We start from the raw sequence: 17,065 nt of genomic DNA, 5'->3' as shown, positions 1-17,065 counted from the left end.
AGGAAGCACAGAGAACCCCAAACAAAAGGAATCCAAAGAGGACCACACCAAGACACATCATCATTAAAATGCCAAGAGCAAAAGACAAAGAGAGAATCTTAAAAGCAGCAAGAGAAAAACAGTCAGTTACCTACAAGGGAGTACCCATACGACTGTCAGCTGATTTCTCAACAGAAACTATGCAGGCCACAAGAGAGTGGCAAGAAATATTCAAAGTGATGAATAGCAAGAACCTACAACCAAGATTACTTTATCCAGCAAAGCTATCATTCAGAATTGAAGGTCAGATAAAGAGCTTCACAGATAAGAAAAAGCTAAAGGAGTTCATCACCACCAAACCAGCATTATATGAAATGCTGAAAGGTATTCTTTAAGACGAGGAAGAAGAAAAAGGTAAATATAAAAATTATGAACAGCAAATACATATCTATCAACAAGTGAATCTAAAAATCAAGTGAATTAAAAATCTGATGAACAGAGTAAACTGGTGAATATAATAGGACCAGGGGCATGGAAAGGGAGTGGACTGACAATTCTTGCGGGGAAAGGGGTGTGGGGGTGCAGGAAGAGACTGGACAAAAATCGTACACTTATGGATGAGGACAGTGGGAGGGGTAAGGGCAGAGGGTGGGGTGGGAACTGGGTGGAGGAGAGCTATGGGGGGGCGGGAAAGAGGAATACCTGTAATAATCTGAACAATAAAGATTTAATTAAAAAAAAATAAAAAATAAAAAAATAAAAATCTAGCTCCTGACTCACTAAGGAGTGGAATGTAATTTGTTAGCAGACCCCTTGTTAAAGGCAATATGCATAGAAAAGTGTCTTAAATGATATAAATATAAAATCTCCAACTGATTATTTTTTCCTCAGAAAACATTTTAAAATTCATAAATTATTCAGATAGTCCCAAAATAAAACTATAAAAAGGCAAAAAAAAAAAAAAAAAAGATTACTGGCCAACGAGGAAAACAGATGGGACATAAAGGGCCACTCAGTTGCCAATAACACATCTCATTTTTCACTTGGGTTCTATGGGATAAGATCAGTTCCTGTATTCATTTCCTATGGCTGCTGTAACAAATTACCACAAACCGAGTGGCTTAAAACAACACAAACTTATCATGTTACAATTGTGGAGCTCAGCAGTCTGATAGGAGTCTCACTGGACTACCATGAAATGAGGTGCCATCCTCCTTCTGGAGGCTCTAGGGTAGATCCACTTCTTTGTCTTTTCCAGCTTGCATTCCTAGCTCCTGACCCTCACGCCCCTCTCCCCACCCTTTCCATGGCCATAAGTCAGAAATCTCTTCACTCTGACCTCTGTTCTCCTGCTGCCCTCTACTTTTAAGGACTATCTTGATTACACTGGGCCCACCTGGATGATCCAGGATAATCTTACTCTAAGGTCAACTGATTAGCAAATTTAATTCCATGTACAACATAACCCCTCGATCACCATGGAGTCTAGCACATTCACAAGTTCTGGGAACTAGATGTGGACATCTTGGGGCTGTTTTCCTGCCTACCACAGGCCCTAAGGGTGATAATGTTGACTTGAGCCATGGGGTACACACATCTCAGAGAACAACACCATACTATAGCGTACTTAATGTTTCCCAATAGAGGACCATGAGAAAACCCCTTAACTTCTACTAACTTTTACATTTTGGATTCCTTATGTGAAAATGAGGTTTTTGGGTGTTTTTTTTTTTCTAAAAACTAGATCCAACCCTTCTAGTTCTACGACTCAGTATCTAAAAATAAGATATTGAGTTGTAGAGCTGGAGTGACTGGATCTAAGGCTCAAGCAGATGTGAATTCTTGTGGGGCGAGAGAAAGAGGGTGGAGAGATGTGCAGCCCACAAGCAAAAAAGTCAGGATTTCATAGCGTGTGGCAGAATGAATATATTCATAGTCCCAGTTCTTCAGACTGCCTGTGTCTGTGCCTTCTATCACATAGCTATGTAATGCTCTCCCTGGTCTTGACCATGTGACTTACTTTGGCCAGTGGGATGCAATAAAAAATAATGCATGCTGTGAAACAGCATTTCTGTGTGTTGTTCTTCTTCCTCTGCCTTCACCATGAGAACATGCATGTTATAGGATGAGATCCATGGAGCAGGACAGACTCATCCAAGTCATCCTTGCTGAGGCCATCTAGATCTGTCAGCGGAAGTACTGGGCATGTCAGCTAGCCCACCAAGATGAGAAGAGCTGCTCAGATATCATACAACTGACTGCAGACACATGAGTGAGCCTCGTCGAGATTAGCTGAACTCTACTAAGATTTTGTGGTTGTCTGTCACGAGGCATTTATAGTATAGCTAACTGATAACATAGAATGAGAAGATATTTGGCCTTCCACTCCTTTTTAGTAAGGGATGTACATATGTCTCCAGCACAAATACATTCACTCAATGGACATTTACTAAATATCTGCTCCATGCCAGGCACTGTTCTAGACATCAAGGGCAAAGAAGTTAATGAAGCACAACATACCAGCCCTCATGGATGGGCTTCCATTTTAATAACTGGAGACAAGGAAACACATACATATTTGATGTGTCTGATGATGAGCTGTATCATGGAGAAAAATAGAGTATGAATAGGGGTACTAGGCTGTGACAGTTGATGGGGGTGGCATTTTACAGAGGGTTACTCAGGAAGGTCTCACTGATAAGGTAGTCTTTCATCTGCATGAAGGAGATGGCAGACATGTCACACAGGCATCTGAGAGAAGCACCTTCTAAGTAGAGGGACTAGCAAGGGGAAAGTTCCTCTTGAGGGAGGGTACCTGATGTGTTTAATTCAAGGAGCAGCATGAAGGCCAGTGTAGCTGGTCCAGCGTACTTGAGGGGGAGAATGGTCAATAAAGCAATGAGGGGTCAGGACACTAGGTCTCATTTCAGGACATCGGCTTCCACTCTGAGCATGAGTGGAAACCCCTACAGGTTTTTCTTTTTAATTTTTTATTGTGTTCAGATGTATGTAACATAAAATTTATCATTTTTGTAATTTTTAAGTGCACAATTCAGTGGCATTAATTACAGCCCTCATGTTGTACAGCCATTATCACTGTCGAGTCTTAAGATTTTTTTTTAACACTCCAAACAGAAACACTGTAATCAGTAAGAAATAACTCCTCATCTCCAAACTTAGCCCCTGACAAGCTCTAATCTACTTCCTGTTTCTATGAATTTGCCTATTCCAGATCTTTCATATAAGTGAAATCATAAATATTTGTCCTTTTTTTGTTTCTGGCTTATTTAACTTAGCATAATGTTTTCAAGGTTCATCCATGTGGTTGAATTATGTATCAGAATTTCATTCCTTTTTATGGATGAATGAAATTCTACTGTATGTATATATCACATTTTATGTACTCATTGGTTGATAGACACTTGGGTTGTTTCTACCTTTGATTATTATGAATAATGCTGCTATGGACATTGGTATACTAGTACAAGTACCTATTTGAATGCCTGTTTCAATTTTTTGGGTACATGTGCTGGGTCATATGGAATCCTTGATGGGTGTGAGCTGAAGAGAGACATGATCTGGTCTACATAGCGGGCAGGAACAGGGAGACTGATTAGGTAGGTTGTGTTTACTTTCAGATAATATAGAAAAGAAAAAATCACCTCCTCAGGAATATTTAAAAGAAAAAGACCTGTAGCAAATAATGCTACCGTGCTCCATAGATGCGCTGTGGTTGTTTAGAGGAACTAGCCTCTTCTGAGGGATAACAGAAAAGACAAAGCAACTCAGTCAATCAAAAAAGGGAACTTAATCACAATCACAAAGTATTAATTTTAGGCAACTATACTTCACAAATGCTGTTGCTGGTTATAAATGTGCCTGAAAAGACCAGTGACCAGTCCTCTCCTCACGGCGTACATGTGATGTGGGTAGAGCCCATGCCCATGGACGTGATATTACCAGCACCTTGATTCACTAGGCCTAGATGAATCTTCACAGGCTATCACCATGCCACCAATTTCACACCACATATTCACTGATCCCTTCCTATATGCCAGGAACTGCTCTGAATGTTTTCCATGCTTTATCTCACTTCACTGTCAAGATCATTCTATCAAATAGATTTGATTGGCCCTAATTTATAAAGATAGTGACCAGCCAATGACCCCAGTTAGTAAGGATAGAAGCAAAATTCCAAATCCACACAGCAGGACCCCCAAGCTCCTGTGCTCAAGGGAAAACTTGATTCTTTTGAAATGGATGTTTGCAAGAAAGAAGTCCTTGGAGGTAGGGCCTCTAGGAGAAAAGGCCAATGATGATAAAATATACCTGCAATAGTCCTTTGCTTTTCTGGCCCCTGAATTTCTTGCAAGTGGTGGCAAATGTGAAAGGCACTGCATCCTGTTTTTATAGATTGACTTCCTACCAGATAACTGTCAACTTGACATATGGCTTGAATATTTACGTTTCTCAGTAATTTTGTAGAATTGTACTGAGGAGACAGAGGGACAGGAGAAAATTTGTTTCTCCAAGGCCCTTTAAATTTAAAACACTGAAACTATGTTAGAAAACAAAGACATTCATGGTTCTATTATTTTAGGCACAACTCAAAGTCAATACCCTGAGTATGACAGGAGAAACATGCTATCACTTTCATCACGAGAAAGTAAAAGGAAAGAAAACTAAAATTTATGGTTAGAAGCATGCCCGGCTGTAAAGTACACATCCTTACAGTTCCCATGAAAAGAATTTAAATTTGCAAGATTACTATCAGTTTAAAAAGGGGCTTTTGCAATCTGCTTATCGAGATGTCAAATGACTTCAAAGAGCAGGTTGGGTGGCTTGCCTATGACGAATTTAGCTCTTGAAAAATATTTTAATTTCCTAGGTTGAAGTAACAGAAGATTTTAACCTATTTTTGTATTCTCAACTTTCCAGCCTCTGGTTGAGAAACCATCTCATACACCCTGCATACCACTGAAAGCCAAGTTCATTCAACAAATATGTACTGAGCACCACATCTGAGCCTGGTACTATGCTAGGGCCTGGAGCAGGTGATGAAACAAACAGGTAGCCCTGCTCTTATGAGCTTTTCTTCACTGTTACACTCGGGCTCAAAAACTTTCCAACATGCATGGTAGAAACTTCTAGTGTTCACTCTAATGTTCTTATTCATACAGGAGTATGTATTTCCCAAGTTCTTGAAATTAGGTGGGGCCATGTGAATAGTTCTGGCCAATGGATGTGAAAAGAAATACCACATGCCATTCCAGTACCGAGATGACGAAAAGCCTGGTTCTTTAGCAATTCCCTTCTTGCAGTCAACCTGGGGCCCCAAGTGACTGTATGGAACAGACAGTCTCCGATTCCAAACTGCCCACTAACTGCTACAGATGAGCTGTAGTATGAGCAGGAAACAAACCTTTGTTATGTCAAGCCTGAGATTTCAGAGCTATTTGGTTTTGCACGACATCTTAAAAGCTGGGCCCTAACTTATCATGGACTAATACATGTGTTTTATTGTCTAAAGCAGTGGTCGGCAAACTGCGGCCCCTTAAGTGTGGCTCTTCCACAAAATACCACGTGCAGGTGCGTACGTACAGTGCAATTGAAACTTCGTGGCCACACTCAAGGGGCCAAAGAGCTGCATGTGGCTCATGAGCCACAGTTTGCCTACCACTGGTCTAAAGTATTAGCTATACGTTTTCTATTTGACTTCAACATCCAAAGGCTCCACTCTTTAGAGAACATGATTTTCCACTGCCTTCCCATTTGCTGAGGGATGCCCAAATAAAGTCAGATTTATTCCTATGCATTGTGTCACTTTGTGAACAATTAATTTCTCATTGAGAAAAATTTCCTTCATATTTGCCTGATTACCCTCAAAGTTCAGTTCTAATCTCACCACGTCCATGAAACCTTCTGTAGTAGAAATTGTTTGCTCTCTCCACACAGACAGTTCTCCACAGAACGGACATAGATTCCGAGGAACATTTCCCATTCTCTTTTGTCCCCGAGGGTGCAAGCTTGAGACCCAGGTTCCACATTCAGATGCAACACATGTGAGACACTGATTATGAAGCAAGATCCATGAGGAAGCAGACAGGGCTTGGGACCTCTGCTTGCTGGGCAGGGGGCAGAGGTAACATCTCCTACCAGCAGCCTCTATGTGGTTATGGGTATTATTTTCTGAAAAACTCAGAGAGTCTACTTCACAGCCCTTCTAACAATTCTGTGAACTATCTAGTACAGTGATGGCGAACCTATGACACATGTGTCACGGTGACACGTGAACTCATTTTTTTGGTTGATTTTTCTTTGTTAAATGGCATTTAAACATATAAATATCAAAAAATATGTCTTTGTTTTACTATGGTTGCAAATGTCAAAAAATTTCTATATGTGACACAGCACCAGAGTTAAGTTAGGGTTTTTCAAAATGCTGACATGCTGAGCTCAAAAGGTTCGCCATCACTGATCTAGTACCTCTTTTTAAACCCCTTCTGTTTAAACTCACTGAACTGTTCTCTGTTGTCTGTAAAGAATGCGGACACATACATTTCCTGAGACCATAAGCATTCAGAGGTCGCCTATCTTCCAATTGTTTATGATCTGATGTCATCTAATTTGGCACTTGATATATTATAGATTTTGTTTCATACACACCTGTCTTTTCTCCCCAACCAGACTTGCATCTCCTTGAGAGCAAGAATCACATCCCAGGCCGCCTGTATCCCAGGCAATGCTTAGCACAGCACTGGCCCTACTTTAGGAAATTGATGGGATGACCATATAATTCATCATCCAAACTAGGACACTTTGGGGAGTGAAAAAAGGGGCACTGTTATTAATTAGATCAGGACAAAGGGTATAAACCAGTCCTGTCCTGGACAAACCAAGACACACTGCCATACCTGGCACTTATAATTTTTGACTGAGTGAAAATGAAATACATTTGAAGGAAAAGTAATATAGTAAAAATCAGGCATGAAAGACACCTGGCACCTGGTTACATCATTACAGGGATAACATTCTTCTGGAGTATCCTTAGACCCAGCCACCAGGACACCAGCTCAGATGACCGTTCGGGTCTGGAGGTTTTGAAATATGGCGCTGCTTTTCATAAGGAAGCTTTTTCCATTTGGTGCTTTTATGATGAAGAATAACTTTTGTTCCCAATGAATTCATTTCGATTTGGTAAAAATCACTCATAAAACTAACTACAAGAGCAATTATGCATACAGGGTGGCTACTGAACCTACATAAGACCCTCTCTCTCAACCCAATCCCTCTTAACAGTGTCACAATTACCGGAAGAACATCCAGACTAAAATCTCCTCAATAGTCAAGAATCGCTTTCATTATTTCTATCTCCAATATTTAGTCCAGTGCCTAGATAATATTAGGTTGAATAAATGCTGACACTAATTGTAAGAAGCCAGGCATTACCTGCATGCTGTATGTGTCAGCAATTCAGGCTCAGGTGGCCTGATTCTCTTCTCTTGCCCTCAGCCCTTCCTTACTCTAGGCGTCTGCTAATGCCTTTGTGCAGCTTGCTATTCCTTCTACCCCCCGCCCCCCATGTGGGCAGAGCACAGAGAGGCGGGAAGGCCGAATGCCCCTCTAAGATGCCTCTTTGTGAGTGTGCACAGCAATGTAATCAATACTTCATGTGTTCTAGGTGCCTTGGCCCAGGCTAGAGTAAAAAGTTGAGATAATACAGGTAGAAAGCCTTAAAACTAAGCACATAGTAGAGGCTCACTAAATGTAGCTATTATTATCAAGTCAGAATTAGTTCCTTGGTGCAGGCAATTCCCCTCACCAAGCCCCAGCTACGAGCCTCAGGAGGAGGGAAATTATCATCAGTGATTGTACAATTAGTGAGGGAAGTGAAATGAAAGCTAATTGTTTAGCATCAGCTAGCTCTGCTGATACTTTGGATGGCACTCAAATTGCTACATGAAAGGTACTGCAAACATAGCAAACACGTTTTGAACTGACATAATCATACTAGTTCGGCTGTAATGCCCAATTAAAACATAGCTCAGCAGCACAGAACAAAAGCTATGCATCTAGACTGTGAAACCCAAATATTTCCTAATGGGCCTACAAAAGAGACTAATTTGATGCAGTATGAAAGAAATGCACTAAATATTACATGTACTGTGGTATTAATTGTTGGTGACACCACTTTAACATATGGGCAATGAAGAAGAAAAAGACACTAGGAAAACTGCTTGGGATGGGAGCCAGTATCTTTGGGGTAGGAGGAAAATAGGAAGGAACACACCCTCATTTGCCGCTAACACGGTTAGCTGATCTGTTTGAAATTAGATCCACTTTCAACTGTTTTAACTTAATTATTAAGCCATTTCTTAACCTCATGGATGCAGTTTTCATGTGCTTTCAAATTTGGCCCTGAACTAATAGACCCTTTCACTTCAATGGTTTTGGAAATGAACGTGAGATGGAGAGGAAAGCATTTTAACGGTGCTTTTCTAAGGGTCAAAGCTCTGAAAATATAGTATAGCCTGTACATAAAACTCAGCACACCTGCATATCCTGCTGGCCTTTGTCTGGTAATGAGGCGAACCATGCCACTCTGGCAGACTTGTGCTTCCTTTCTGAGCGCAGTGGGCTGTGCTGGTGCTGAGCTATCTAACTGCTCAAGTGAATCCATCATTAGGATCAAAGTCCCATAGATGAGGAACAGGAGGCAGCCAGGCACCCCAGGGCGCCTTCCCTTCTTTGTGAGGAACAGAAAGGTAGGCCTAGCTCTCATTCTACAATAACTCTCTTAAAAGGGGACATAAAGAATAAGAGGAGGAAATGTCTGTCAGAAGAACAGCCAATGTTGTAAGGTTGTTCTTGAGTCTCTGTTACTGTGTCACTCTCATTATGTGGAGGAACCTCCTAAGATGGCCTGTTTCACCTGCCATTTTGTAGGAAATCATAGCTGACAATTGGAGCATTTGAATAAGGGGTTGTACAATTTTTACCTTCATTGCTTACAGTAAAACAACACCTTAACGTATATCAAAAATTAATAATGATAATATTAGTAGTAGCCAACAATTATTCACTGCTAAGCCATTTCCATGTAAATCCTACAAAATAGGTACTATCATCCCTATTTACAGAAGACAGAACAGGGGGAGAGAGGTTGAGTAACTTGCCCAAGGTCATATTTCTTGTAAGTGGTGAAACAAGTATTCAAACCCAGAAAATCAGAACCTAGAATCCATGTTCTTTTTTCATAAATATTTTTATTGATTTCAGAGAGAAAGAGAGATAGAAACATCAATGATGAGAGACACTCACTGACCAGCTGCCTCCTGCATGCCCCCTATCCGGGGGTTGAGGTGGGGAGGGAATCATGCCCAGCCCAACCACTGAGCCACACCATCCAGGTTAGAATCCATGAACTGCTATATTACTCTATAGAGTGAAAACCAATGAAAGCAAAGTATTTCTTAAAGTAAAGTAAAAAAATTTAAAATAAAAGCCAGGAAATCACTGGTTTTTAAAGCTATACTTATTGAACCCCTTCATCAAGTATTAATACAACTTTGCACCAGGCACTTTGTCCACATTATGTAATTTAATCCTCTGTGAAAAGTTATGTCCATTTCACAAATGAAGAATCTGTGATTCAATAAGTCATCTGTGCAACATCACAGGAATTGTTATTGCAATTTGAACCCAGAGCTGACAGACTCCAAATCTTGAGCTCTTTGCACAAAGCCATCCTACTTCTTCTTTCTTAAAAGCAATTCTTTATTACTAGAAATAAATTCAAAAAGAGAAAAATTTTGGAGTAAAACTGACTACTTGTAAGTTTAGAATTGGGTGAGAATTTTCTTTTTCTTTTTCTTTTTTTTTTTTTTGTCTCTTTCTACCAGGCACAAAATAGCTCTGACTTTTTAAGTACTGATTTTAGAAATTGTAGTACTCAAGTGATTTGTTAGAACAAGGGCTATACAAGGAGACAGAACACCAGGAGTGAAATGAGTCGGCCTTTATGAATGGCCAGTGGTCCTGTTCTCTCGTATTCCTCAGGCAGACATGCAGCTTGAGTAGCACTTGTAACAGAACACAGAGAAGGTTTCTCCACCTAATGAGAGTGACAAAGTAACAGACTCAAGAACAACCTTGCAGCATTGGCTGTAAGATGATTAATACTATCCATTCTCTCATCATTTTAATTTTCTTCTCTCTCTCTTTTTTTTGTGTATGTATACCTGGTGTAAGCTTATTTTGGTATATAAAAGAAAATTACCATCCAGGACTGATCAAATAAGACTCTTGCAATTCAAAAAGCAAGGGGTATAGGCCTGGACTTAAAAACCCAGGCTAACCTCACACTCATCAGGATGGCTAATACCAAAACCAACAAACAAAAGCCACCAGAAAATAACAAGTGTTGGCAAGAATGTGGAGGAATTGGAACCCTTGTGTACTGTTTGTGGGAATATGAAAATTGTACAGCCACTGTGGGAAATAGTATGGTGGTTCCTAAAATAAAATAACAAATGTAAATACCAAATGATCTAGTTGTTCCACTTGTGGTTATGTACCTAAAAGAATTGAAAGCAGGATCTCAAAGAGATATTTGTACAACCATATTCATACGAGCATTAGTACTAAGAGCCAAAAGGTGGAAGCAGCCCCGGTGTTCACTGACAGATAAATGGATAAACACAATGTGGCATATACAGACAATGGAGTATTACTCAGCCTTTGTAAGGAAGGAAATTCTGAAAAGTGCTACAACGTAGATGAACTTTGAGAAAGTTATGCTAAGTGAAAAAGCCAGTCAGAAAAAGACAAATACTGTATGATTCCTCTCTTACGAGGTATCCAGAATAGGGGCTGGGGAGAGGGGTGAATGGGGAGCTATTTAAAGGGTACAAAGTTTCAGTTTTGCAGGATGAAAAAGTTATGGAGAGGGTTGCAGACCAGTGTGAATGTTCTTAACACTCCTAAACTGTACACTTAAAAATGCGACGTTATGCATATTTTACCACAATTCAAAAATAAAAACACAAGCTTGAAAGTTGCTAAGACCTGGATATAAATCCTGGCTTGCCTTTCCTACCTTCTAATTTTGTGACTCTGGATAAGTTATTTATTGAGTTACTAATGCTCAGATTCCTTATTTGTGAAATAGAGTTAATAGTACCATCCTCATAGGGTTATGAGGGTGACTTGAGTGCATATGTGCAGATATTTAGCGCAGTACTTAGCCCATAATAAGAACCACATAAGTGGTGTTGAGTCATAGCAGTAGGCTTGGGGTATGTAGCCAATGGCAGAGTGATATTGAGGGAGGAAAAATCCTTTGCTATCTCTCAAGAGGTCACATGAGGAGGGAAATCCCCCCTGGGTTTGGCTCTCAGCCTTGAAAGCTCAGAAACTAAAATTCACCCACAGAAGAGACCACATTGATAGGACATAGAAAACCAACTTATTAACAACACACTTAGAGAGGGTTGAACGACTGTTCTCTTCCTGCAAGCAGATTTGCATAGGAAAGCAAATTATGGTTAGAAGGTTGCCTGGTAAGCATGAACTCAACAAAGGGAAGTAAATGCAAGGAAGCTCTAATGGCACCAGGCTAAGGTAAATGAATGCCATCATTTCCAAACTGAAATGGTCTTCAGACTTTTTGAAGTCAATTGGCAAAGGTGTCCTCTCTTCTGGGCTGCAGGTGATCGCTGCCAGTGTGAGCTTCTGGACCTTCTTTGTTTTGCTTACATGACTGACCACTCCTACCTTCAAATGTCCTAAATGTTGCAGTCAATTCTTGTAGGCCCAGGGGCTAATTAATTCTGTCTTTTCTTTGACCAAAAAGATGTTGGATCTCATACAGGGCAATATTATTCATCTCAAATACTAGAGCAATATAGACTTTCATGTAATTTGTGTAATAGCCTAATAAAAATCATTAAAAATATTCACTGAGTTTCTACATACTGCCAGGCAGTAACCATCAAAATATATTGTTCAGTGAAATAGCAAAAGTATGTACAATTTATCTCAGAAGGAGGTGAAAAACATATGCACATGTATTTACTTATATTGTTAAAACAAACCATTGAGAGAATAAACTGAAAACTAAAACAAAAAAATGCTTAAATAGATAAGGGAGGTAACCAGGTGGAGAGGGAACAGTAGAAGTAGAAGGTAGACTCCTCAGAACATATTTTTGTAGATTTAAATTTGTAAAAGATTTTACATAATTATGAAACAAATTTAATTTTAAAAATTCTAAAAATTGGAAACAAAGCAAAACAAATGATTCTAACGGTGTATTGCTTTGTTGGTATAACCATAGGAAGAGGAACAATCTCAGATGACTTTAAAACCATTATTTGCCTATACATCCTTGGAGGGGTAAACCCTAAGAACAAAAACAACTTTGAAACCACCATGACAATTTGAAGTATTTTTAGCAATCACATATTGGTGGTCATATTGGTATGGTCATTATGAGACAGTTATTACAAGATAAAGCAAGTGAGTGATTAAGTTACGTTATTGGGAACTGGGATTTTCAACGTGAAAGAAGACGTTACAGATGTAAGACAGAAAATTCCTGAAGATGACTTGGATGACGGCATGAATTGGGGGGAAAAAGAGGATATTATCAACTATCAGAGACTTCAGGGCCTACATCAAAAGTATTGAGGAACCAATCTGATGCACCTCCACTGTCTAAAAATGCAACCATTTGAGCACCAACTACCAGTATAATAACGGCAATGGATAAAAACACATCAAATTTACAGAAACCTATATGTTCATAGTGACACTCAAAAAACCCTCACTGGTTAGTTTTGGAAGATGTTAGACATCAACTCAACTTTTGAAAACTGGTAAATAGAGAGAAAGAATCAAGCTCTTTCCTCACCATTCCTTTAGGAACTGTACATCACGGTGAACAAAAATTCTAAGAGAAAGTTAGTCTTCATAGTAGTACGTCTAGCTAATACATGAGGAAGGAATGACAGAATCAGGATGCCACTAGTTGCAACCCCTCGTGCCTTATGAATCTCGGCCAACCACTAACACCATAAAGGCAGACAACCAGACATTGTCATATGCCACATAATGGAAATGCACAGCATCATATGGAATAATCTTGTAAAAAACTCCAATCTGAATCTGATTAAGCCTCAAATATAACAACTGATTTATAAAACAAACAGGCAACGCAGAACCCCGTTAAACTGTATGGGAGGATGCAATTAGCAAATTCCACACTGTGAGAAATGCCACAGTACAAACAACCTGGTTTTCTCCACAAATAAACTGCAATGCAAAAAGGGAAACGACAGAGCAGACAGATTAAAAATGACTTCAAAGACACACCAAGTAATTGCAATGAATGGGACTTATTTGCATCCTGATTCAAATGAACTGTTTTAAAAAACTGCAAAACTTGAATATCGCTGGATAAAGAATTAATGTTAATTATTTTTAGATGTAATAATACATTGTGGCTATGTTTTTATTAAGGGAAACTTCATTTCTTAGAGATATTTTCTGATATATTTAGATGAAATGAAGTGATAAATGAGATTTCCTGGAAAATAGCCAGGAGGATAGGCTGAATAAGAGCACAGGTGACATAAGATCAGCTATGAGTCAACAATTATTAAAAGTGGATGACGGCTGAGATCCTTGTATTATTTTCTCTACTTTTGTATATGCTTGAAAATTTCAAGAATAGAACATTTCCATAATAGAGATAAAAAAATTCACTGATCCCAATCTTTGATAATGGTCATGGATTTGGTACAATTGATGTTAGGTCTTGATTACACATAGGTTTTCTTTAGATGAAATGAATGACTGGATAGAATAACAATTTTCTAAGGGAACTTCAGTTATATATAAAGATCATCACGTTGAATAGGCTATGTTATCACAAATTTCGGTTCTACGAGAAAGCATGGTAAAGATATCAATGCTCTTAACATCTTCAAACTGTGTTTTTCTCAAGGTTCCTAGTCCTCTGACACCTTTCACTAAACAATTCCTGCCCCACTCCTCCGACACCCACCAACACCCACCCACATCCACATACAGCTTTTGCCTATCTCCACCACCATTTTTATAATAACCTTCTTAGGAATTACTGCTTCCCATTCCCTTCTTCCTCCGAAGTCTCCTGACAGTTTCCAGACAAAAGTTTTTGACCTATCCTTTCTTTGATTTTTATTTTAAATATTTTATTGATTTTTAGAGAAAGAGGAAGGGAGGAAGGGAGAGAAACCCTGATCATCTGCCTCCTGCATACCCCTACCTGGGATTGAACCAGCAACCTGGGCATGTGCCCTGACCTGGAATCAAACTGGCAACCTTTCGGTGCACAGCACAACACCCAACCAACTGAGCCACACCCACCAGGGCTCTCTGATTGATATGTATCCCTTTGAACTCTATGAGCCATCCATTGGATAACTTTTATATAACCTTTTTCTAAAATGAATTATCCTTAAAAGATACTTATTCAGAAATGTTCCCTCTCAGGTTGGAGGTGGTATTTTCGCTCCCATCTTCCCTACTGTTATTCAGACTAATTTCATCTATTTTTTCCTATTCTCTCCTTCTTCTATTCCTCCATTCCTCTACCCAAACTGAAAAGAAGGACAGTAATAATCATAAAAAGATGTCACTATGTATTGTTTCCACTAGAATATCATTTCTTAGAGGGCAGCAACCTTTTGACTTTATTATGGCTTTCTTTTTCCATCATGTTCTGGGCATCTATTATTATTTGAAAATACAAGGTCTGTTTTCTATTAATATTTATAGACTCTACAGTCCTGCCACAGGGTAGGCATTCAATCCATTTTTATCAAATGCAATATTTCAATCACAGAATCTCAGAGACAATGAGGTTCAGGGAACCTGCGAGATGCGCGAAAGGTCACAAAAACCCGTTACAGCAAATGCGAGCATTCTATGGTCCGGAGCTCGTGACCCACCCGGGCTGGGCTTCTCCCCCATCTGCTATTCTCACCATCTGATCAAAAACATCACAGGGCCTAAAGTCAGACTAAAGAAGCCCAACGTAGCAGGGACTAAATACTTCAACATTAATCATAACATTCCCAATTAAGAAAATGCATTTACTAAGGAAAATAATTTGTAACACAATATTTTGCTTTAGGTGCTTTGGCCTCTCCAGAATTCTTTACGACGTGTGTAGGGAAGGTTATCATACCAGAAAACTCAGGAAAGCCTAGAAGATTCAGAAAGACAGAAATTCAGCTGGGATTGGTTTTCAAGCGCTGAGTAGATGATCCTCACAGAGAAATTCACTCCCTCTCCTGCCTCTGCATACCGTGTTCAGGGTAAAATAATGAACAAAACCAAATATGTCAGAACCAGGTCATCTGCAGAGTCTGTTCTTTCCAGATGGGACTAGGTGTGAGGGAAAGGGACAATGACCACTTAGTAACTCCTGACCATGTTCTAGGAATAGGATTCGGTGGCTTATACACACGACTGAATGTATTCCTTTCAACAACCCCATGAGAGAGACATCATCATTCCCACTTAACAGACTAAACTAACGCTCAGGAGCCACATGCCTCGGGTCCACTGGCAAGTCTAGATGCAAACCCAGGTCCAGCTGAGCCCAAGGCCATGCTCCATCCACATGGTTAAGCTGGTTCTTTTCATCCAAGAGTGCCAGCACCTTTATCAAGTTCAAAGAGCACCAAAATGTCTGAGACATGATTATAACCTCTACCCTCTACTTCTCAAGCCTACAAAAACAGAATCTGTTCTCTTCTTGCTTAATTTACTTTAATGCCTATCATCAGCCAAAACATTTTCACATCAGGACAAATTCACTGAAGAAGGCTTTTCGACCCTGAGTTTGGCATATTTTTAAAGTCTTTAAAGTTGACAATGAAGCATCAAGCTAGTTCCTTAATTTATATGAAGTCACACATGGTGATAACGGACTTGCCTGGTGTCTCCCTTAATGTTAGCACCCAATTCAATATTCCTGACCGGGGCCTCACGCACACTGAAAGGCCAGTCCAGGCCTCTTCTGGACCACCTCAGCTCAGAGCAGGGCCAGCGGCAGCAGTGCTGACAGCACCATTGCACAGGCCGGAGGGCGAACAGCAGAATAGGAAAGGCTGCCCCATGGAATTTAAGCAGGGCTACTCTTCTAGAGAGAAACACAATAGTAAAAAAAACGAATAAAATGGTACTGCTTTTCCTGATTTCTGTATTATTAATGATGATGTTTTAAAACTCCATCCTTTTTAATAGGCATATATGAAAGAGTTAAATCGGGCAGGGCCCTTGGAATAGTAATTTGCCGTCTATTACCATTTGTTGCAATCTTTTTTTTATTGTAGCAATTTAAAATCAAGCTTGTAAAACACACTGTGTAGAACAACAAAAGATAAGCCAATTTTCTTTAAGCATTTCTGATGTGAAAGCCACATTTCTAGCAATATCATTTAAATGCTGGGTTTCACTGTTCCCACTTGGCCATCCACCCCAACTCCAAGTATGATTTCTTTTTAAAATAACAGCAAACATTAGTGGTTATGCTTATCGAGTTTTCCAGTTCACTCCTGGCCGAGCAGGATGACACACTTGGCAGGGTCCGGACAAAGGCGAGTCTGCGTCATTCCGTTATCAGTCACATGCGATGCACACAGTTCTCACATGTACTTGTCAAGCTCATGAGGGGTCACTCAGATTGGGACACCAGAGTGTGTCACATTCTAAGTGAGAGTATAGATAATGGTACCCTCTTTGTCCCTACTCTCAAAGTCTAATTAACATACCTTGCAGTATATTTTTGAGGGAAAAGATAATACATATATTAAAACAATTTTGGAATTATATGGCCAGATAAATACCACTTATCTTTTTTCCGTACATGAAGTCATTGCTATATACTTTTCTTGGAGTGTTTAACAATTGTGCTAGAGAAAGGACATCAAATGATGCTTAGAAATGTGATACACATTTTCATTTCACACTCCATCAGCTTTTACAACTGTAGCTCAATGAAATGTGAGAGAGAGCTTGGCAAACAGCCATA

General features: G+C 39.6%; 1 protein-coding gene across 3 annotated transcripts in view; it reads right to left on the bottom strand.

The window, feature by feature from the left end:
- CDKAL1 (CDKAL1 threonylcarbamoyladenosine tRNA methylthiotransferase) overlaps nt 1-17,065 on the bottom strand; it is a gene marked incomplete at its 5' end in the record, with an annotated part of 671,369 nt that overhangs the window by 13,254 nt on the left and 641,050 nt on the right. The gene's annotated exons all lie outside the window — the stretch shown is intronic.

The sequence above is a fragment of the Myotis nattereri genome (genome assembly GCF_964212035.1).
Source record: "Myotis nattereri genome assembly, chromosome: 3".
In the NCBI taxonomy this organism is placed as follows: domain Eukaryota; kingdom Metazoa; phylum Chordata; class Mammalia; order Chiroptera; family Vespertilionidae; genus Myotis; species Myotis nattereri.
This window is presented reverse-complemented; position numbering and strand designations above follow the sequence as displayed.